This window comes from Microcaecilia unicolor, chromosome 7 (genome assembly GCF_901765095.1).
Source record: "Microcaecilia unicolor chromosome 7, aMicUni1.1, whole genome shotgun sequence".
Lineage (NCBI taxonomy): Eukaryota > Metazoa > Chordata > Amphibia > Gymnophiona > Siphonopidae > Microcaecilia > Microcaecilia unicolor.
In genome coordinates this window covers 14415059-14437535 of record NC_044037.1, presented here as the reverse complement: position 1 = coordinate 14437535, position 22477 = coordinate 14415059, and the positions used below count along the sequence as shown (strand labels likewise).

At 43.8% G+C, this 22477-nt stretch overlaps 1 protein-coding gene across 1 annotated transcript in view; it reads left to right on the top strand.

The window, feature by feature from the left end:
* The first annotated feature begins 5818 nt into the window (after window positions 1-5818).
* The window catches only part of NEXMIF (neurite extension and migration factor), a 360879-nt gene continuing 344220 nt past the window's right edge, over window positions 5819-22477 (top strand). The window contains 1 exon segment of the mRNA XM_030210636.1: window positions 5819-5880. The gene's annotated coding sequence lies outside the window, so the exon portion shown is untranslated.

The following is a 22477-nucleotide window of genomic DNA, read 5'->3' as shown; positions in this document are numbered from 1 at the left end:
GAAATCAGCAGGGATGGGTTTGTTACTTTTTAAAAGTACTTAAGTAAAAAGAACAAGTATTGGCTTCAAAAGCAGTGAAGTGAAAGTAGAAAGTCCTTATCCCCAAGAAATACTCAAGTAAAAGTAATTACAGCTCTTAAAACTACCTTTTTACTACAAAGTAAAAAAGTATTCTTAATAAGTTGGGCTGCTGAATCTAGTATGTTTACAAGCACATTTCCAGGGGGTCACACAAGGTCCTTCCTAGGAAAAAAAAAACAACACCACCCTGAGCATTGCAGTGGAAAGAAGAAGATTAATACACCTATTGGAAAACAAAACAAGCTGAATCAGTATAGATCAGTCCTACATGGACACTTGATGCTAGCAGAATACACAGCCTTTTTCACACTTGTAGCCCCTCATAAAGTATAGAATAAGTAACCACAAACTAAAAATAGAAATACGTAGACAAAATTTAAACTGAACCGCCAAGAAGTCATACTCTGCATACAGTGCAAAACCAAAGAAACAGAAACAGTTACACATCCCTTTGTACTGTGCAAAATATAAAAAGAGCAGATGTAAATTTCAGAAACTTACATATTTCAATTGCGTTAAAAGCTAACAAATAAAACAAAACAGAAAATAAGTGATACATTTTGATTGGACTAACATTACATTTTGTTTTTACACGATTTTAGATGTGAAAACCTCCTTCCTTAAGTCAGGACAGTCATACTATTACATTAGTATGCTGTCCTGACCTGACGAAGTAGGTTTTGGTCTCTGAAAGCTAGTAAAAAAAATATATATATATTCCAATATAAAGGTGTCATCTTATTTTTTTTCTTTTATTTATATTAACTTTTAAAGTGGTCTATTAATTTTTTTTTTTTTTTTGGGGGGGGGGGGGTTGCCAGGTTCTTGAAGCCTGGATTGGCCGCTGTCAGAGACAGGATGCTGGGCTTGAAGGACCCTTGTTCTTTTCCCAGTATGGCGGTGCTTATGTGCTAGAGATGAGGGTTTTCAGTTCTGGCACAATATAAGTCATCACAAGAGCAAAATATAAGAAAAACAATGGACTGCATTAGGGGCTTATAGCCCGTTTAATTATGTTTAAACAAAAGATCTGCAGGAAAATATTAACTTTTGTTTTGACTTAGAAAACCACTTGTCCCTGAAGCATGCCTAAAAACAGAATAATCCGTTTGTGTATCTAAAATGTTAACTTCTGCATAACACATGGGGTGAAGATGTGATTCCGCACCCTGGTACAGTCAATGGTAATAAGTCATCTGGACTACTGCAACGCACTATACGCTGGATGCAAACAACAAACTATCAAAAAACTACAAACTGCCCAGAATACTGCTGCCAGACTCATATTTGGAAAAACTAAATATGAAAATGCAAAACCCTTAAGAGAGAAGCTCCACTGGCTCCCACTTAGGGAACGCATTACGTTCAAGATCTGCACGATTGTACACAAAATTATTCACGCAGACGCCCCAATATACATGCTAAACCTCGTAGACCTACCTCCAAGAAACGCCACAAGAGCATCCCGCAAATTCCTCGACCTGCACTTTCCCAATTGTAAAGCACTAAAGTACAAGCAGATGCACGATACTACATTCTCGTACTTGGGCACGAAACTGTGGAATGCACTGCCTACAGACCTGAGAACAATCAATGAAACAACTACTTTTCGCAGATCCCTGAAAACATATCTCTTCAACAAGGCATACAATGAGAACGAACAGCCGCACTAATCCACCCGACAACCCACTCAGTCAAGATAGCTCAACTACTATAACTACCTTTAATCACCCCTCTCCGTCTTCCTTCTACCCTTACTTAACCTTACTTACTTAATCCACATTGAACCTGCAATGACTATGTTAACAAATCTATGTAAGCCACATTGAGCCTGCAAATAGGTGGGATAATGTGGGATACAGATGCAATAAATAAAATAAATAAATTCCATGTGCCCCAATGAAAGGAGAGTAATTTTACTTCCATTTAATTGCAGTCTATTCATCTTTATAACACAAGGCTTCCCAGTGCAAATTACAACATTAAAATGAACCAGTCAGGAAACAGGATATCCTCACTGAAATTTGGCCATCTGTATTTGTATAGAGCAGTGTAAAGGAGCCCTAAGTCAGGATAGCAAATGATAGGATGAGTAGCCTAATGGTTAGAGCACCAGTCTTGACATGCAGAGAGGTGCCTCCTTCCAAAACCCACTGCCGTTCCTTGTGGGGCAAGTCACATAGCCTCAAGTACAAAATTAGATTGTGAGCCCTTCACCTTGAGCTACTACTGAAAAAGGTGTCAGCAAATTCCAAATATGTAAGGAACAGTGGTAGGGAGAAAGGAATGGTGGACTATGCTCGGAGGCAGGCAGAGGGAGAGAGAATGAAAGAACCTGCGATTTATGTTGTTGTACCTGCATGAACGATTGCGAACATTGACCGCTGTTGGTGCCCCTCCAACCCAAGGCCAGTAACAGAGAGAGAATATTGGAATGGGCTGTAGAGGAGGGAAAGGAAAGAATAAAGAACCCTTATCGGGTAATAACATTACTCATTTCACTGCAAATCTGCTGCAGGTTTCAGCTAATAGAACAAATGTTTGTCTTGTTTGTTTACACATGTACTTAAGACTCCGGGCGCTAGCAAGGTTTTTTTTTTTGTTTTTTTTGTTACATTTGTACCCCACGCTTTCCCACTCATGGCAGGCTCAATGCGGCTTACATGGGGCAGTGGAGGGTTAAGTGACTTGCCCAGAGTCACAAGGAGCTGCCTGTGCCTGAAGTGGGAATCGAACTCAGTTTCTCAATTTCCCAGGACCAAAGTCCACCACCCTAACCACTAGGCCACTCCTCCACTGTTGCTACTATTTGAGATTCTACATGGAATGTTGCTATTCCACTAGCAACGTTCCATGTAGAAGTCGGCCCTTGCAGATCACCAATGTGGCCGCGCAGGCTTCTGCTTCTGTGAGTCTGACGTCCTGCATGTACGTGCAGGACGTCAGACTCACAGAAACAGAAGCCTGTGCAGCCTTCTACATGGAATGTTGCTAGTGGAATAGCAACATTCCATGTAGAATCTCCAATAGTAGCAACATTCCATGTAGAATCTCCAATAGTATCTATTTTATTTTTGTTACATTTGTACCCTGCGCTTTCCCACTCATGGCAGGCTCAATGCGGCTTACATGGGGCAATGCAGGGTTAAGTGACTTGCCCAGAGTCACAAGGAGCTGCCTGTGCCAGGAATCGAACTCAGTTCCTCAGTTCCCCAGGACCAAAGTCCACCACCCTAACCACTAGGCCACTCCTCCACTGTTGCTACTATTTGAGATTCTACATGGAATGTTGCTATTCCACTAGCAACATTCCATGTAGAAGTCGGCCCTTGCAGATCACCAATGTGGCCGCGCAGGCTTCTGCTTCTGTGAGTCTGACGTCCTGCATGTACGTGCAGGACGTCAGACTCACAGAAACAGAAGCCTGCGCAGCCTTCTACATGGAATGTTGCTAGTGGAATAGCAACATTCCATGTAGAATCTCCAATAGTAGCAACATTCCATGTAAAATCTCCAATAGTATCTATTTTATTTTTGTTACATTTGTACCCTGCGCTTTCCCACTCATGGCAGGCTCAATGCGGCTTACATGGGGCAGTGGAGGGTTAAGTGACTTGCCCAGAGTCACAAGGAGCTGCCTGTGCCTGAAGTGGGAATTGAACTCAGTTCCTCAGTTCCCCAGGACCAAAGTCCACTACCCTAACCACTAGGCCACTCACTTCCAGGGTCCCCTCCTCCTCCCCCCTCCCCCCTGATTGGGGGTGTTGAATTTTTTTTTTTTTTTAACAGGTGGTGCATTCCCCCCTCCCTCCCTTCGAGTTCCAGGCCCCTCTCCCTCCCTCCCCTCTCTCTCTCCTTTCCCTTCCCCTCCCTCCCTCCCTCCCCTCCCTCCCAGTTCCAGGGTCGTTGTCCCTCCCTCCCTCCCTCCCTTCCAGTTTCTGGCCCCCTCCCTCCGAATTTTAAAAGTCATCCTGACTACTTTGCGCGGTAAAAAGCGTTTAGGCTCGGCACTTACTTCAGTTTTCCCTTCTCTGTCTCTCAGCTCTGGTCCCGCCCTTGTGGAAACAGGAAATGAGGGCGGGACCAAAGCTGAGAGACAGAGAAGGGAAAACTGAAGTAAGTGCCAAGCCTGAATGCTTTTTACTGTGCGAGGTAAGTCAGGATGACTTTTAAAATTCGGAGGGAGGGGGGAGGGACGACGACCCTGGAACTGGGAGGGAGGGGGGACCCTGGAATTGGGAGGGAGGGAGGGGCTTCCCGCCTCCCTGCTTCAAATAGTAACATCTTCTGATGTCAGGCAAGCAGGCTTCTACTGCGGGAGAGTGATGTCAGGAGATGGTTACGAACGCAGTGAGAGACATTGGAACGTTGCAGGAGCAAATTATTATATTAGATATGCATTTATTTGGATGTTGCTCACACCTTACCGAGTAGATATAGCATCGAGAATGGTACATGGGCATTCTAGGTCTTATTTGTCATCATTTTCTCCGTTTCTGCATTTCATTCCCAAGTCCAGTGTCTGGGCATTCTGGGTTTCTCAGGGGCTGCGTTGCTTATTGTGTTGGGTGGTTTAGTATAGCTTTTTTTTCCTCTTGAAGGAGTGTTCATGCTCATTTCAGCTTGAAGTAACTGAATTTACAAATATTTAGTGCTCTAAATTACATCTACCGGTTGGTGCACTGTTAGAACCTATATGAATACAGCAGCCAGTGCAGCACCCTTGAGGCTATGTTACATCATTAATTAGACAAGAGCCCACCAAGCCTAATAAGAGGAAAAGAGGCTGCAGCCATAAACAGGGTTGAACATAAAGAAGAATGATATTCATGGTACATTGAACCTGGTGTGTTGAGGAGTCAAATAACATGCATTTTGTCTGTAGTTTAATGATGTGTTTAACAGGGACCTAACAATTTATACAGAAACTAGCCGTTGAGCCCGTAAAAACGGGCTGATATTGAGGTTTTCCTACCCCCGCGGTAACCACCGCTCCCCTCCCCCCCTCGAAGTCGTCGCCGCCGCCGCCGCCACCCCTCCACCTGGCCCCGGGCCCTCTCTTTACTTTTGAACTTACACATCCATTTGCCGAACGCAGCAACGCACATCAGCTGAGCTGCCCCTTCCTTCTCTGCCTGTGTGTGTCCCGCCCTCGCTGACGTTACGTCACAGGAGGGCGGGGCCACAGGCAAAGAAGGAAGGGCTCAGTGCAGCTCAGCTGATGTGCGTTGCTGCGTTCGGCGAATGGATGTGTAAGTTCAGAAGGGAAGAGAGGGCCCGGGCCGGGTGGAGGGGTGGCGGCAGCAACCTTGGCGGCGCAGTTTCCCTCTCTGTCCCGCCCCCCCCCCCCCCCGTCATCACGTATTGACGCGGGGGCGGGACAGAGAGGGAAGTCTCTACTGCGCATTTGCGAGTGAGTCGGTCACTCGCCATTTATATGTTTGATGCTCTGTGGGCTAACCTTTACGCCCAAAGTACTGTGTAGAGGTAATGTTAACCCTTTAGTGTCCAGTGTTCCCATCAATCTGTTCCCGTATGGCTTATTACGGGAACATCGGACACTAAATTGATGTACAAGAAGCCGTTCCTTTGTTTTGTGTATTGCTGGAGTGTATTTGCTAATCGTTACTGCAGATGTCTATACAAGCTCATTATCCACCTGTATATTTTCTTCATTATTTGTTAACAGGATGCTGCTGAGTTTTAAGAAGGATCCGTTACTCCATTAAGGAAGGAACGTTTGTCTACAAGAACCATCTGGGGTGAGGTTACCAGAACACAATGGGTCAGCAGAGACTGGTGAGTCAATTTGGGGGGGAGGGGAGAGTAGGGAGGGTTCAAAGGCTTTTGGGGGATGAGGGTGGTTATGTGTTCTTGGATCTGTAGTCACTTTTTATTTGTGGCTAATGATGATTTCTTCTTCAGCCCAAGTGGCTGTTTTTGGGGAATCGGGAGTCGCGATTTTAGTTGACGGCTTCAAAGAAACTCAGTTTATGAATGAAATCCACCCAAGCATAAAAGAGCCTTTTGTAATTGACATTTTAACTGAGTTCTTTTCTTTCCCTTAAAAAGTTGTATCATTTTTATTTGGACTTGCAGAAGCATGAGAGAATTTTTCGGGAAAATACTGAGGGGCTTAAATACACACATGATAAATTTTACTTTTTTGTTTTTTTTTTTCTAATATGCACCTTTCATAATAGGGAATGTCTTTAAAAACACATTTTCCTCGGAGGTGGTCTGCGGATATGAGAGTGGAGGTTAGAAGTGGAGATATAGCCCAGTCTTTGAAGGAGATAGTACATAACGTGACTAGTGCACGACATAGGGAGATCCAATTCAGAATCATTATGAGAGCATATTTCTCCCCTGTACAGGCCTACTACGCTGGTAGCATTCAAGCACCACATTGCAGCAAGTGTAACTTCCAGAGAGCATCACTTTATCATATGCTGTGGGAATGTCCAGACATTAAGAAATTCTGGGACAATATTATGGAATTCTGTGAGACATTAATTCATAAGACAATTAGATTGTCACCTAAAAATCTGATCTTGGGCCCAGGGGGGGAGCGGGTTAAATCAGGGGCGTATCTCAGGTTCGGCGGTAGGGGGGGCAGGGGCTAGAGTGAGGGGGCACATTATAGCCCTCCCCTACCGCAGTCAGCCCCCCCCCCACCGCCGTCAACCCCCCCCCCCCCCCACCGCCGTTAACACTCCCTCCCTCCCCCGCCTACCACCGTCACCTACCCCGAGGTCCGCTTCCTCCGGCTTTTTAAAATATTGCTTCAGCTGGCGGGGGACCCCAACCCCCCACCAGCCCAGCCGCGATCTTTAACTTTTTCATCCTCGTCGTGCAGCGCGCTGTGAAAGCTTGCATGCATCTTTAGATCCAGTTGGATGGAGTCTGTCTGACGTCGCAGCAGGAGGAAGCGGACCTCGGGGTAGGTGACGGCGGTAGGCGAGGGAGGGAGGGTTAACGGCGGTAGGGGGGTCCGGGGCAAAATCTGCGGGGGCCCAGGCCCCTGTGGCCCCACGCAGATACGCCCCTGGGTTAAATCTGAGGCACACAGAGGGCATATTCATGTATAAGGCAATAATTATAGGGAAGCAATGTATTCTGCAATTTTGGACTCAGGATATTGGGCCCTCTTTCTGGCAGTGGAGGAATTTGCTTCATACCTTGGTGCTTCTGGAGGCACGTGAGGTGCACCGTAGCCCTAGGAGTAAACAACGATTCTGGGAGATTTGGGAGCCGTACGTGCAGGCCCTATCGGGCAGAGCCCGCAGCTTACTAGTGAACTCACTCACATTGTAGCTTGTGATAGGAAAGAAAGACATGTTAGAATAGGCTGACGTGGGAGGGAGGAGGGGTGGGTAAGGAGATGGGAGGGGGGGGGGGGGAGGGAGGGAGGGAGGGGGGGATGTGTGTTTTATGCTTAAACATATGAAAACTGATTTAAGTTAAAGAAATGTGGTTTTCGTAGTAGGTTAAGAATATGCTATAGTGATATGACATTAATCTGTTGAGTTTACGTGTTTGGGGGGGAAGGGGGTTGCATAAAAAGGGGGGGGGAAAGAATTGTATTATATGTTATTTGATATATTGCTATGAATAGAGGATACTGAGAGTGATGATCTTTCTGTATCATGGCATGTGATGTTTACTAATAAAAATAATTAAAATAAAAACACATTTTCCTGAGGTTATCGGCCATAAAAAGACTGTTTAGAACAATCTCAGAGAGAGATTTTTGGTGGGCAAGGAGATACAGGTGTTTTATTAAGGCTTTCCATTCTGCCCCAGAGACCTGCCTTATCAGTTTTTGTGTGCACACATTTTTATTCACCTCTGAGAGCCTTCAGACCCGAATAAATCCACTCTTGTCTGAGTGTAGCTGCAACTGCGCAACTTCTATTAGTAAGAACAATTTCGACAACATTAAAAAAACATCTCTTGCCTTGGGGAAAGTAGGAATGTTTCTCCTATCAGACCTTCATTGTTTATGTATTTATATTTCACCTTAAGGCAGAGCGCAACACAACATTCATGGAACAATGCAAAACTCTATTAGAATCAAGTAAAACAAACACACACCAATATACAATAAAATGCAAATAAACCAATGGCTTAGCGTGCTATACTATTGTATCTTGGCTCTTCTTAATCAGATAGAGGCAGTCAATTTCACATACTGTGCACTTATTATTCTTTACCAAAACGTCTTATAAACAAGAGTGCTCTCCGTTGTTTCCCCCAAAGCGTCTGTATCTGTCATTAATCTGAGATGAACTGGTATCTGGTTTCATTCTCTTGGGCCTGGCAGTCGAAAATGTACATTGGTCCGTTCTCTTCCTAGTGTAGTACTCTAAGAGATGGAATTATTAGATACCTAGCATTTTCTGTCAGTAATACTTGAGTTGGCTTGTATGTTTTCAAAATGGTGGACAAATAATAAGGGGTATTATGATTCAATGCCTTGTGTATCAAAAGCAACATTTTAGAAGAATCTATGGACACCCAAGGCAGTTCCTTTAGGATAAGTTGGAAGCGAGATGCTCTTACTAAAAGACAGTACACTACTAGAACCAGGATATGAAAACCTGTATCAAATGTAATTGTACAAAGTTGCCACAAGATATGTGTTTAATAGAGCGTGATTATTTGTTTAGAGCACCCTCAGATAATCCCACGATGCAAAGCACACAATAAATTTCTGGTGCCTAGTGGTGTAGCACTTCTTTCATCGGGTTGCTCGTTTTTTATGTGATAAAACGCCTAATAAGTGCTATCAGGCTGGTATAATTTTTGAAAAAATGAATACCAAACCGGCCTTCCATAAACCAATTAAAGAGGTGCAGCCTACCCCGGTGTTCATCAGTAGCAATCTTTGTCAATAGTAATCAAAAAATCAATGAACACTTATCTGTATTGTTCTTTCATAAGATCTCCTCAACGTCTTGTTGTCTCTATAAGTGAGTGTCCGGCCTATCGTCTTCCCCTGAACACGCCAGACTAGGGTTAAGGCGGCTTCCTGCTCGTAATGTTGTCGAGAAGCAGTGACAAACGGATACTCATTATTGATTTGATTCTGTTGGTGGACTTACTAAAAGACAAGCAGCCGGGTTGTGCACAGTTTGTAAAGATCTTATGCTGAGTTATGGATGCCCTAAATAGAGTGAATTACAGTAGTCGAATTTGGACAACTGGGACCACTGATCTAAAATCCTCAGGTGGAATCATAGGCTTCAGTTTGTGCAATAAATGGAATTTTTTTAATGCGTTTTTTTACCAATTCATGTCTTTGTGGTCTAGAAGACAATTCGTCTTTCATTCTAGCCAGAAAGTCCCAAAACAAATTTTCTGTACGCTTTTACAACATTTCCCTTGCAAGAGCAGCTCTTTAAGGACAGTTCTGCTTTTTTACAGTGGGGAAGCAGCACTTGGCTGTTTATAAAGTGGTTTGGGATTTTCAGTGTGCTATGCAGTATTCATATGCTGTATCTTATATTAAACTAAGACCGCTTGTCATTTACATCTATAATCCTCTTGTTTCTCCTCGAGTTGGAGTAGCAGCTTGTCGTAATATGGCTGAAAAAGACGAGTAACAATACAAGAAAACAGGTACTTAAAAACCTTCCTTACGCTCTTCCCAGTAGCAATGGCCATCTGAATGTCAACCCCTTCCATGTTCACCAAATTCGGAGATACCACTGGATACCGGGGTTTCTCCTGACAGCTACTATAAGTCCTTCCTTGTGAGAAATAGTGGTGTAGCCATGGGTGGGTCCCAGTGGGCAGGGGCATATCCAGTTTCAGCTCAGGCCCACCCAGCAGCAGTGGATCTGGGGGATTCCCAAGCCCCACCAGCTGTTCTCCTCAGGGCCTTTTTAGTGGACCACTGGCTAACTCCCCCCTGCACTCTGGAAACCTCTCTCTCTCTCATTCAACTCCTGCCCTTGCCTCCCACTGTTTCTTTTTTTTTTTTTTTTTGGTTACATTTGTATCCCGCGCTTTCCCACTCATGGCAGGCTCAATGCGGCTTACATGGGGCAATGGAGGGTTAAGTGACTTGCCCAGAGTCACAAGGAGCTGCCTGTGCCAGGAATCGAACTCAGTTCCTCAGTTCCCCAGGACCAAAGTCCACCACCCTAACCACTAGGCCACTCCTCCACTGCTGCTACTATTTGACATTCTACATGGAATGTTGCTATTCCACCAATGTGGCCGCGCAGGCTTCTACATGGAATGTTGCTAGTGGAATAGCAACATTCCATGTAGAATCTCCAATAGTAGCAACATTCCATGTAGAATCTCCAATAGTATCTATTTTATTTTTGTTACATTTGTACCCTGCGCTTTCCCACTCATGGCAGGCTCAATGCGGCTTACATGGGGCAATGGAGGGTTAAGTGACTTGCCCAGAGTCACAAGGAGCTGCCTGTGCCTGAAGTGGGAAACCAACTCAGTTCCTCAGTTCCCCAGGACCAAAGTCCACTACCCTAACTACTAGGCCACTCCTCCACTGTTGCTACTATTTGAGATTCTCCATGTAGAAGTCGGCCCTTGCAGTTCACCAATGTGGCCGCGCAGGCTTCTGCTTCTGGGAGTCTGACGTGCAGGACGTCAGACTCACAGAAACAGAAGCCTGCGCAGCCTTCTACATGGAATGTTGCTAGTGGAATAGCAACATTCCATGTAGAATCTCCAGTAGTAGCAACATTCCATGTAGAATCTCCCATAGTAGCAACATTCCATGTAGAATCTCCAATAGTATCTATTTTATTTTTGTTACATTTGTACCCCGCGCTTTCCCACTCATGGCAGGCTCAATGTGGCTTACATGGGGCAATGGAGGGTTAAGTGACTTGCCCGGAGTCACAAGGAGCTGCCTGTGCCGGGAATCAAACTCAGTTCCTCAGTTCCCCAGGACCAAAGTCCACCACCCTAACCACTAGGCCACTCCTCCACTCTTCATATCTCTTAAGATTTCTCTTCATATCTGGAGGCTGCAGCATCAAGTAGTGATTCACACAAACTACTCGTGGCTGGCTCCAGAGCCCTCTCTCTGATGCATCTCCGCGTATGCGGAAACAGGAAGTTGCATCGGAGGGAATGCTGTGGCAACCTCCAGAAGTAAGGGGGGGGGGGGGTTGAGAAAGCATGGGAGATCCTGGGTCATTGGTAGAGAGGGGAAGGGGAAGAACAGGGGGGTGGAGAGAATTTCATGCCCACTCACTTTGGGCTGTGGCCCATCCAAAAATGGTTTCCTGGCAGTGCCTCTGGTGGGGAGGGAGGTGAGAGTTAGAAGGATTTTTCCTTCAGGTCCAAGGAGACAATGCATACAGAGCTGGTGTTCCAGAATAAGTCTGTACTGGGAAAAATTTTCAAGTGGAATTGCAATTGTAATAGTCTTTACTGCACTTTCCAAAGTAGACAGTTAACAGGCAGAATAAGGGTTTTTGGGCCTTGCTGACACACACTCCTGGCAGGGGTGGGGCAAGGGTTTCTGGAGTCCCCCTAGAAACTGAAATCGGCACCGTCCTGGAGCTGCCAATGTCACTGCTCCTCCCTTCCAGCCCCTCCCCCCTCACTGTCGCAGCAATCAACACCCATCAGCAGTACAAGTCTTGTGAGTTCCTTGCTGCAGTACGTGGCTTTAAAGCTGAAAAGTCAAAGCTGTGTGTGGACAGGGCCATTGCAAGTGGTGCCCCCTACTGTACTTACCAGGCTTACTGTGTTCCTCCGGCCTTGACTCCTGGGGTACCCTCACTTCCTGTCTAGCCTTGAGGATCCCTTTGGACTGCTGTGTACCCTGATTCCCTTCTACGTTTTACTTCGGATGTGTGAACTTCCACTCTTAACTCTTTTCTCCTTGATTCCTGGACAGGGCAGGCAGCTCTTCTTTCTCCTGTTTCCTTTCACGTGGCTTGTCGCCTCTGGATAGGCACCTTAGAAACAGTTCACATTCCTGCAAAGGTCTTTGTTCAGTGCTGGAACTGGGATTAGTGTCCATTATCTCTTTGAAAGACAGACCCAGCATGCGAGGTGTGCTTCCTCAGAACATGCACCTTCTTCACTCCTCTGCTGGGTCCCTGAAGTACAGCTGCTTACGGTAAAGAGTCAGATGCAGGGCTGGCCTTAAGCATGGGTGATAGGGGCAGCTACACAAGACACCATGCTCCTAGGGATCCCCATGGTCATGGGGTGGGGATATATTCTCCTGCCTGGATTTCTTAGCCACAGCTGCCATTCTGTTCTACCCAGAGGCATCTCTCCTTCTGTTCTTCTCCCCCCCCCCCCCCCCCCACCCTACACAGTTTTGAATTCCCCCCCCCCTTTCAATCCCCCATCTACCTTAAAATTTGTTTCTGTCTGTTATTAAATGGTAACCTAATGAATTTTGGGGAGGTTCAATGTGGCACCCAATTATATGCAACCATTAAAAGTAAATAATAATCGGATATTTTGGGAGCCCTCAGTATCCCTTCCTCCACTGTCTGAAATAGAGAGGGTTTAAGGTAAATGTCGCAAAGATGCCACATGTGGACTGTGAACTGTAACATCATTTGTTTGCAGATAAGTGTATAAGGAGATTTGTATTTGGACTATTTCGCCTACCTTAATATTTTTAGAGACGCTGCTTCAATGTTAGAGCGTCCAAATGTTCTGAATTTTGATGAGATTTATAGCGTGCAAGCGAGTTAGTTTTAAGGTTTCACTTATCATTTGGACACATTTTGCACGCTTTGGGAGTACCGATGATGGTGTGAATGTACACATTGGTTTGCCTGCTTTTGTGTTCGTGGTCATATTTATATAGTCATCTCTCATTGGTAGGTTTAGACTGTTTTTGTGACATTTTGCTCTATCCCCTCTATTTCAGAACGTGGAGGAAGGAATACTGAGGGCTCCCAAGATCACTAATTATTATGTTTAAATCATATTTATTGTCAACCAATTCACAATAAAAGTAAACCAATCGCTGTCCACAAAAGAAGCAAAGCCAGTATAAACACTCCAAAGAGGACAACAATACCCATAGTTGACCCCTTTCAAATGGCAACCCCCCACCCCCCCCTTTGATGTGAAATGATCCTCCACACTTGGTACAATTTATATTTTGGTGGAGTTACAATAGTGGTTTACAATGTGGAAAGGGTATCTGAATTTTGTGTATTTGTTCTTGGAGTTTTTGAATAGATAGATTTGGAGAAGATATGTGACGGTACTTTTTGTGATTAGTTGTTGAGTTTTGGAGATTTGTTTATATAATTTTGAAGAGGAGGATGACGATGACTTTTTTAATTAGCTGTATAGTTTTTTGATGGGATAGGTTTTGGAGACATTTGTTCTTGTGGTTTTAGAAGAGGTAGATTTGAGGACAAAGGCAATGATATCATTTCTAATTAGCTGTAGGATTTTTTGAAGAGAGAGGTTTCCATTTCTTTCCTGAACTGGAGTAGATTTGTACATAAGTAATGCCACACTGGGAAAAGACCAAGGGTCCATCGAGCCCAGCATCCTGTCCACGACAGCGGCCAATCCAGGCCAAGGGCACCTGGCAAGCTTCCCAAACGTACAAACATTCTATACAATCAAGCCATTGTGACATCACTAATGAGGTTGGCTCTTATTGGTGGAATGAGCCACTATGACATCACAATAGGTTAAATCACTGCTCTATGTAATAAAAGTGAGCCAAGTAGAGGACATAAGTACATAAGTAATGCCACACTGGGAAAAGACCAAGGGTCCATCGAGCCCAGCATCCTGTCCACGACAGCGGCCAATCCAGGCCAAGGGCACCTGGCAAGCTTCCCAAACGTACAAACATTCTATACATGTTATTCCTGGAATTGTGGATTTTTCCCAAGTCCGTTTAGTAGTGGTTTATGGACTTGTCCTGTAGGAAACCGTCTAACCCCTTTTTAAACTCTGCCAAGCTAACCGCCTTCACCATGTTCTCCGGCAACGAATTCCAGAGTTTAATTATGCGTTGGGTGAAGAAAAATTTTCTCCGATTTGTTTTAAATTTACTGCACTGTAGTTTCATCGCATGCCCCCTAGTCCTAGTATTTTTGGAAAGCGTGAACAGACGCTTCACATCCACCTGTTCCACTCCATTCATTGTTTTATATACCTCTATCATATCTCCCCTCAGCCGTCTCTTCTCCAAGCCGAAAAGCCCTAGCCTCCTTAGTATTTCTTCATAGGGAAGTCGTCCCATCCCCGCTATCATTTTAGTCGCCCTTCGTTGCACATTTTCCAATTTTACTATATCTTTCTTGAGATGCGGCGACCAGAATTGAACACAATACGCAAGGTGCGGTCGCACCATGGAATGATACAACAGCATTATAACATCCTCACACCTGTTTTCCATACCTTTCCTAATAATACCCAACATTCTATTCGCTTTCCTAGCCGTAGCAGCACACTGAGCACAAGGTTTCAGTGTATTATCGACGACGACACCCAGATCCCTTTCTTGCTCCATAACTCCTAACGTGGAACCTTGCATGATGTAGCTATAATTCGGGTTCTTTTTTCCCCACTATGCATCACCTTGCACTTGTTCACATTAAACGTCATCTGCCATTTAGCCACCTAGTCTCGTAAGGGCCTTCTGTAATTTTTCACAATCCTGTTGCAAGTTAATGACTTTGAATAGCTTTCTGTCATCAGCAAATTTAATTACCTCGCTAGTTACTCCCATCTCTAAATCATTTATAAATGTATTAAAAAGCAGCGGTCCTAGCACAGACCCCTGAGCAACCCCACTAACTACCCTTCTCCATTGTGACTACTGCCCATTTAACCCCACTGTCTGTTTCCTATCCTTCAACCAGTTTTTAATCCACAATAGGACATTTCCTCCTATCCCATGACCCTCCAATTTCCTCTGTAGCCTTTCATGAGGTACCTTGTCAAATGCCTTTTGAAAATCCAGATATACAATATAAACCGGCTCCGCTTTGTCCCCTTTGTGATGCTTCTTATGGTTTTTGGTATTGAGTTCCACCATTTGGAACTCAGGTAGCTGGATCCTAATGTGTATATGGTTTTGTCTGTAGTGTTTCTGCAGTTGGGTAGATGTAGAAGTAGGTAGCTTCTGGTTTTTGGTTTGCATTTCTGGGGATAGTCTGATCATGTCTAGCATATATTCAAGTGCTGTTCCAAATAGTATCTTAAAGATTAGGGTGCTCGCTTTGAAAAATAGTCTTGCCTTGATTGATAGCCAGTGTAGTGTTTCAAGCAGTGAGGTTGCTCTTTCGTATTTCGACTTCTCGAAGATCAGTCTTGCTGACATGTTTTGGACTGTTTGCGTTGATTTTATTGTGTTTTCCATACGTTACAATACTCTAGTTGCGATAGTATCATTGATTGGACCAATATCCGGAACGATTGTCTAGGGAAGTAGTCTCTTATCCTTCTCAGTTTCCTTTAGTGTTCTGAAGCATTTTGATGATACTGCTGATGTTTGATTTTCCAGTATTAGGTGTTTATCAAGAATGGTTCCTAGTATTATTAGTTGTTTTTTGATATGGTATGTTTGTTGGTTGATTGTGAAGTTTTGGTAAGATGTGGGCTGGATTGTACTAGGAATTTGGTTTTGTCTCTGTTCAGTTTGAGTTTGAACATTGTTGCCCATTCTTCCATGAGGTCCAGTCCTTTTTTGATTTTGTCCTGTATGTTTATAATACTGTTGTGAAAAGGTATAAAGATGGTGATGTCATCTGTATATATAAATGGGTTGAAACCCATTAATTCCAGTTTTTTCTGAGTGGCGCCATAATTACATTGAATAGTATTGTTGATATTGGCGATCCCTGTGGTACCCTGGTACCCTGAACTCAGAGATCCATGAGGCTGATATCTGGTTAGACATCTTTACAATATATTTATTTATTTATTTATTTATTTATTTAGATTTTGCTCAAAACCTTTTTCAGTAGTAGCTCAAAGTGAGTTGCATTCAGGTACACTGGATATTTTTCTGTCCCAGGAGGGCTCACAATCTAAGTTTGTACCTGAGGCAATGGAGGGTTAAGTGACTTGCCCAAGATCACAAGGATCTAGTCGTTAGGAAGCTGTTGAACCATGTTGCCACTGCACCGCTGATTCCCATGTTATCAAGTAATGTCATTAGTGTAGTGTGGTCAACTAAGTCAAACGCACTTGACATGTCGAATTGTAGTAGTAGTAGTACGTTTTGTTTTTGGCATATTAAGCTTCTGAATTTTGTTATCAAGGTAATTATGACCGTCTCCGTGCTGTGTTGTGGTCTGAAACCTGATTGAGGATTATGAAGAATTGAGAATTTTGTCAAGTATTCCATTAGTTGCTGTGTTACAAGACCCTCCTTTGTTTTAGTCAGTAGTGGTATTGAGGCCACTGGTCTATAATTTGTGATATCACAGATCTTGCTAGTTGTGTTTTTAGGGATAGGTGTGAGTACAGTTTTTCCTTTGTCTGTTGGGAATTGACCTAATTTGAACATATATGTGATGTGTTTTGCTGAAGTACTCGAAGAACCAGTCCGATAGGTTTATCATCATGTAGTTGGGGCAGTTGTCTAATAGGCAGTATGCATGTTCCTATTTTGTCAATAGTGTCTTTACTGTGTTTGGTTGGGGTGGTTTGAAGGTGGTCCATAGTCTGTCCACTGTGGTGTAGTTGTCGTGGCAGTAATTGTGTATTTTGATAATGACCACCTATGGCCTTTGATCATTGTCCACGTGCCTCCCAATCCGGTGGGCTATCTGAGAGCCCAAACTCTTCTGACAACCAGTCTTCTAATACGGAGGTCAAATTGCAATCGGACAGATTCTCTGGTAGACCCACAAGGCTTCAGTTTCCTCAATGGGAGTGGTTCTCTAGCTCATATATTTTGACCGTCTGATCTTGTAATAGTACTTCTAAATGAGAAAGCTCAGACTTTACACCGACATCTGCATCTATAATTGCGGACACTCGGTTTTTCAGCTTCCCGTTCCGCTTTGTTGTTTCTGCTAATATGCTTTCCATGCTTTTTAGCTGATTAGAAAGCTGTCCCAGATGGGGCTCTAATGTCCAACTTACTGCTTCAGCTAGTTGCTGTAATTTTTCCTCCTCTCAACTCTAGATCCTCTGACTAAAATTTCTCTTGGGTCTCTCACCAACGTCTAGAGCTATACCACTGTGCCACTTCCAGAGGCGAATGCCGTAGTCAGTGGTTTGGCCCATCACTACTTTAATAGTCACCTGTCCTCTGCCAGGAGAAGAATAGGTTTTGGTAAATTGAATAAGTACATATAAGTACATAAGTAATGCCATACTGGGAAAAGACCAAGGGTCCATCGAGCCCAGCATCTTGTCCACGACAGCGGCCAATCCAGGCCAAGGGCACCTGGCAAGCTTCCCAAACGTACATTCTATACAATCAAGCCATTGTGACATCACTAATGAGGTTGGCTCTTATTGGTGGAATGAGCCACTATGACATCACAATAGGTTAAATCACTGCTCTATGTAATAAAAGTGAGCCAAGTAGAGGACATAAGTAGGTAAGTAATGCCACACTGGGAAAAGACCAAGGGTCCATCAAGCCCAGCATCCTATCCACGACAGCGGCCAATCCAGGCCAAGGGCACCTGGCAAGCTTCCCAAACGTACAAACATTCTATACAATCAAGCCATTGTGACATCACTAATGAGGTTGGCTCTTATTGGTGGAATGAGCCACTATGACATCACAATAGGTTAAATCACTGCTCTATGTAATAAAAGTGAGCCAAGTAGAGGACATAAGTACATAAGTAATGCCACACTGGGAAAAGACCAAGGGTCCATCGAGCCCAGCATCCTGTCCACGACAGCGGCCAATCCAGGCCAAGGGCACCTGGCAAGCTTCCCAAACGTACAAACATTCTATACATGTTATTCCTGGGATTTTGGATTTTTCCAAGTCCGTTTAGTAGCGGTTTATGGACTTGTCCTTTAGGAAACCGTCCAATCCCTTTTTAAACTCTGCTAAGCTAACCGCCTTCACCACATTTTCCGGCAAAGAATTCCAGAGTTTAATTACACGTTGGGTGAAGAAAAATTTTCTCCGATTTGTTTTAAATTTACTACACTGTAGTTTAATCGCATGCCCCCTAGTCCTAGTATTTTTGGAAAGCGTGAACAGACGCTTCACATCCACCTGTTCCACTCCACTCATTATTTTATATACCTCTATCATGTCTCCCCTCAGCCGTCTCTTCTCCAAGCTGAATAGCCCTAGCCTCCTTAGAAAAATAGAAAAAAGAGAAAAAAAACCCAGATCGTTAGGTCAATTTATAGCACACATAGATGACGTGAATAGCCCGAGCAGGAAGCAATAACAAAGAAAAGGATACCAACATGGCCATATTCCTTGCTACACTGTAACCAATCACATTTAACCTTGTCAAAAAGAAAGCAAATCCAACAAAAGAGAACATATGTACATAAAAAATGTACCGACTGGCACAATTACCCAACATAGAAAATGTACAGTAACCAAGACCTTTGACAACTTACATGTGGTAGCAACAAGAGGAAAGTTGTTGTTATTGGGGGGAGGAAGGTTGAAGGAGGGAAAGAGCCATGGACTGTAGCTATCAAGTCAAGTTCTCTTTATATAGGTGATGCTGGTTGCTAAACTGTGGTCCATGTCCAGTTTTGTTGGGGTGGGGAGGGGAGATGGGGAGAGGGGTTAATTTGGTAAGGTTTGTTTGAGTTCTTCAGTTAAATGTTTTCTTTAAAAGCTAATAATTGGAAAAAAAAAACTGTCCAGCAATTCCCCTTTCTAGGGTGATGCTGATTTACTCATTGTTCTGATCACTCTGTACTCACATTAAATCATAATTACAGCCTGGTACACATGCTGAACCATGGAAGCATTCAAAGTGGCATTAAAATACATAAAGTAACACTTTCCATAACTGAGATAGTATCTGCATAGGCACCTTGGAGAATGGGTGATCCTCTTCCTGGTATCTGAACTAATGTTTGTGTACCTTCCCGCCACTACCACACTAGATAAGGGATAGATATTAGACAAACCCAAACATAAGACTCGTTAACTCCTTATATATAGCTGTGGCATTCTTTAGAACCCATATGTCTGTACCAGGAGTGAGCAAGCTTTAAGTTTTACGTTGGGCCACGCTGCCCTGTGTCCCTGGCGCAGGCAGGAACCACTTTCACAACCTCCCGTTCTGAGTGTTTCCGGCATTTCGTAGTGAATGGCTGCCCTACGTATAATACTGTCTTCCTACATGCTCCACCGGGCAGTTCTTCTGACTTTTGTTTTAACTGCCACAGTCTCAGCTCCTGGATTCCCTGCTGTCACTGCCTGCTTATAGAGCAGTCTGGGTGATCTCAAAGTTCAGGTTTGTGGTGCTTTATCAAAAATCAGTGTTTGCAAGAATAGAGGATCACAGAGCTAGTAGAAAGGAGTTACTCAGAGGTGTAGGAGATGGAAGAAGGTGTTCGGTCAGCCACTCAGATGGCAGAAGATGGGGTGTGTTAGGGAGCTGGGAACTTATGTTGCTGCATTGGGCTGACAGAAGGATGCTTGTTGGTCAGTTGTCTCCTGCAGGCTGTAGTATGTGCAGTGATATTTATTATATAGACCAGAGATCCAAACAGGGCATATCAACTATATATCTAGCCTTGAATCTAAAAGATCTAAACTTATGTGAAAATAATAATAATAAAAACTCCAAATGAGGATGGGAAAAGGTAGACCAGGGGGACCTGCTAGGGAACTTATATTTCCTACAGAACTATGGAGGCCATCAACTTGATCAGTCAGGCAGTAAGGATATCTGTATAACAGGAACATCTGGAGAGTCTGTTGCATGGCGCAAGAGCAGCGCAACAGAAGAATCTAAAGGGTCCTGGTACATTTCACTTCATTTTCTGCTGATGAGAAGAGTAGTGGATTCCAATGTACAGCAACCTATATGAAAAGCCCAAGCAGTGGGATGTGACTTCCATCTTTTTTTTTTTTAATATATTTTTATTGAGTTTTTCAAAAATACAGCAAACAAAAGGAAAAAAACCCAACAACTTATACAAAACAATGTTATACATTAAGCTGAGATCAAATATTAGGCAATGCAGTTAGACAGCTGATGACAGAAAGAGGTTGAAAGTTTTCCATTTCTGAGAACCATAATTAGGCCCAGGGATATCATTCACTGAAAGTTGCTCGTATTTCTTGTACAATAAGACCCAATTCCGCCAAAGAATGACATTGACTGGAGAGTTATCTTTCCAATGCGATATTATTAATTTCAACGCAATAGAGACCAAGAAGTCAAAAAGCAGTTTATCGCGCTCTGCAAATATAAATGGGGTGCAAATTGACTTCCAGATTACATACTTTGGTAGAAAAGAATCCTGAAACCCAAAAATCCTTTGCAACTTATGCCAAACATCTGCCCAGAACAATACCAGATTAGGACATTCTAGCAAAAGATGCGTAAGAGTTCCTGTGGTTTTTTTTGGGATGTGACTTCCTTCTACATTGGTTTAGCAAAGGAGGACTTATCTTTGATGTTACACATCTGTGCTTCATCATCTCTTATTTCTGATCTCACTTGGAAGAGTCTTTTATCCTATGCTGAAGAGCTGACAAGAGTATCTGACAAGGTTTTGCTGGGTCAAAGCGCTTATGTACAAAACTGTGTGAAACATTTTGCAGATACTAGTGCTCGCATATAAGCCACACGAATTGAAGGTGACAGTACTGCCAGGTTTTTGCTGTCTTGACTCGACAGAAGGTAACGAGAAATATGTTTGGCATCTATCAGTTTTCTGTCTTACAATGCCATGGTTATATGTATTCCTCACTTAATAGTCAGCCGGATAAGGTAGGTGGTGCAAAGGAACTTCTGTGATGCAATTCAACTTGAGACTGTGATTGGAGATATGGGTTGTATTCATCATCTGCTCACCAAGTTAATTGTCTTCTCTGATCTCAAAATGTCCATAATCTGCACATTTAAATCTGCTGTGATCATTAGTTGCTAAAGGCAGATGTGGTGATCGAGATTTCTGGGTCTTGCCTCGCTACCTATATATAGATGTATCCTCCTGTATAGATAACTTTTGTGAGAGGATGAACTTTTGCTGGATAAGTGTACGGATGAATAACATTTTCGTGTCCCCTGTTAGAACTATAAAGCGAGCAGTATAAATGATGTTCTTATCTACTTTTTACTCTGCCTATGAACAACCTACTAGATCGCAATGGCAGAATATCTGTCATCTGCCTTCTGTATCAAGGGTGAGAAAATGAGGCAACTCATCTTTGTGGAAAGCACTTCCCTCGCCGCTGCATCTTGAGTCCTTTTACTTCAAGTTTAAGCAGAGTTTAATGTTCATTTCTTCACTAAGGCCTTTGAGGAGGCCCTGGACTAGGGAATTTACCCTACTTCACCCGCTGCTATTTATTTGTTGCATTTGTATCCCACATTTTCCCACCTATTTGCAGGCTCAATGTGGCTTACGTTTGCCGTAATGGCGATCACCATTAACGGAATAAGAAGAACAGAATATTGTTACAATTAAGGTACATAAGAAAATCAGGTAGATTGCAAGTAAATAAATAAAATAATTCAAAACATATAAATGAGAGCAGGACAAGATGTAATGTTCAGTAATGATAATGTGATTGAAGTAACCAGATTAAAAGAGTTCAATATTAGTTAGTTCTGGTGTAGTTTAGGGTCAAGTCATTATGGAGGATTCTTTTTATAGGTCTCTTTGAACAGGTTAGTCTTCAGTAACTTCCGGATGCGTTGTTTTTATGGTATTCGGTAGTTAAAGCATAGTAAACATAGTAGATGACGGCAGAAAAAGACCTGCACGGTCTATCCAGTCTGCCCAAGAAGATAAATTCATATGTGCTACTTTATTTGTACTGTCCTCTTCAGTGCACAAACCGTATAAGTCTGCCCAGCACTATCCCTGCCACCCACCACCGGCTCTGGCACAGACCGTATAAGTCTGCCCAGCACTATCCCCGCCTCCCAACCACCAACCCCGCCTCCCAACCACCAGCTCTGGCACAGACCCTATAAGTCTGCCCAGCACTATCCCTGCCTCCCACCACCGGCTCTGGCACAGACCGTATAAGTCTGCCTAGCACTATCCCCGCCGCCCAACCACCAGCCCCGGCACAGACCGTATAAGTCTGCCCAGCACTAGTCCCGCCTCCCACCACCAGCTCTGGCACAGACCGTATAAGTCTGCCCAGTACTAGCCTCCCCTCCCAACTACCAGTCCCGCCTCCCACCACCAGCTCTGGCACAGACCCTATAAGTCTGCCCAGCACTATCCCCGCCTCCCAACTACCAGTCCCGCCTCCCACCACCAG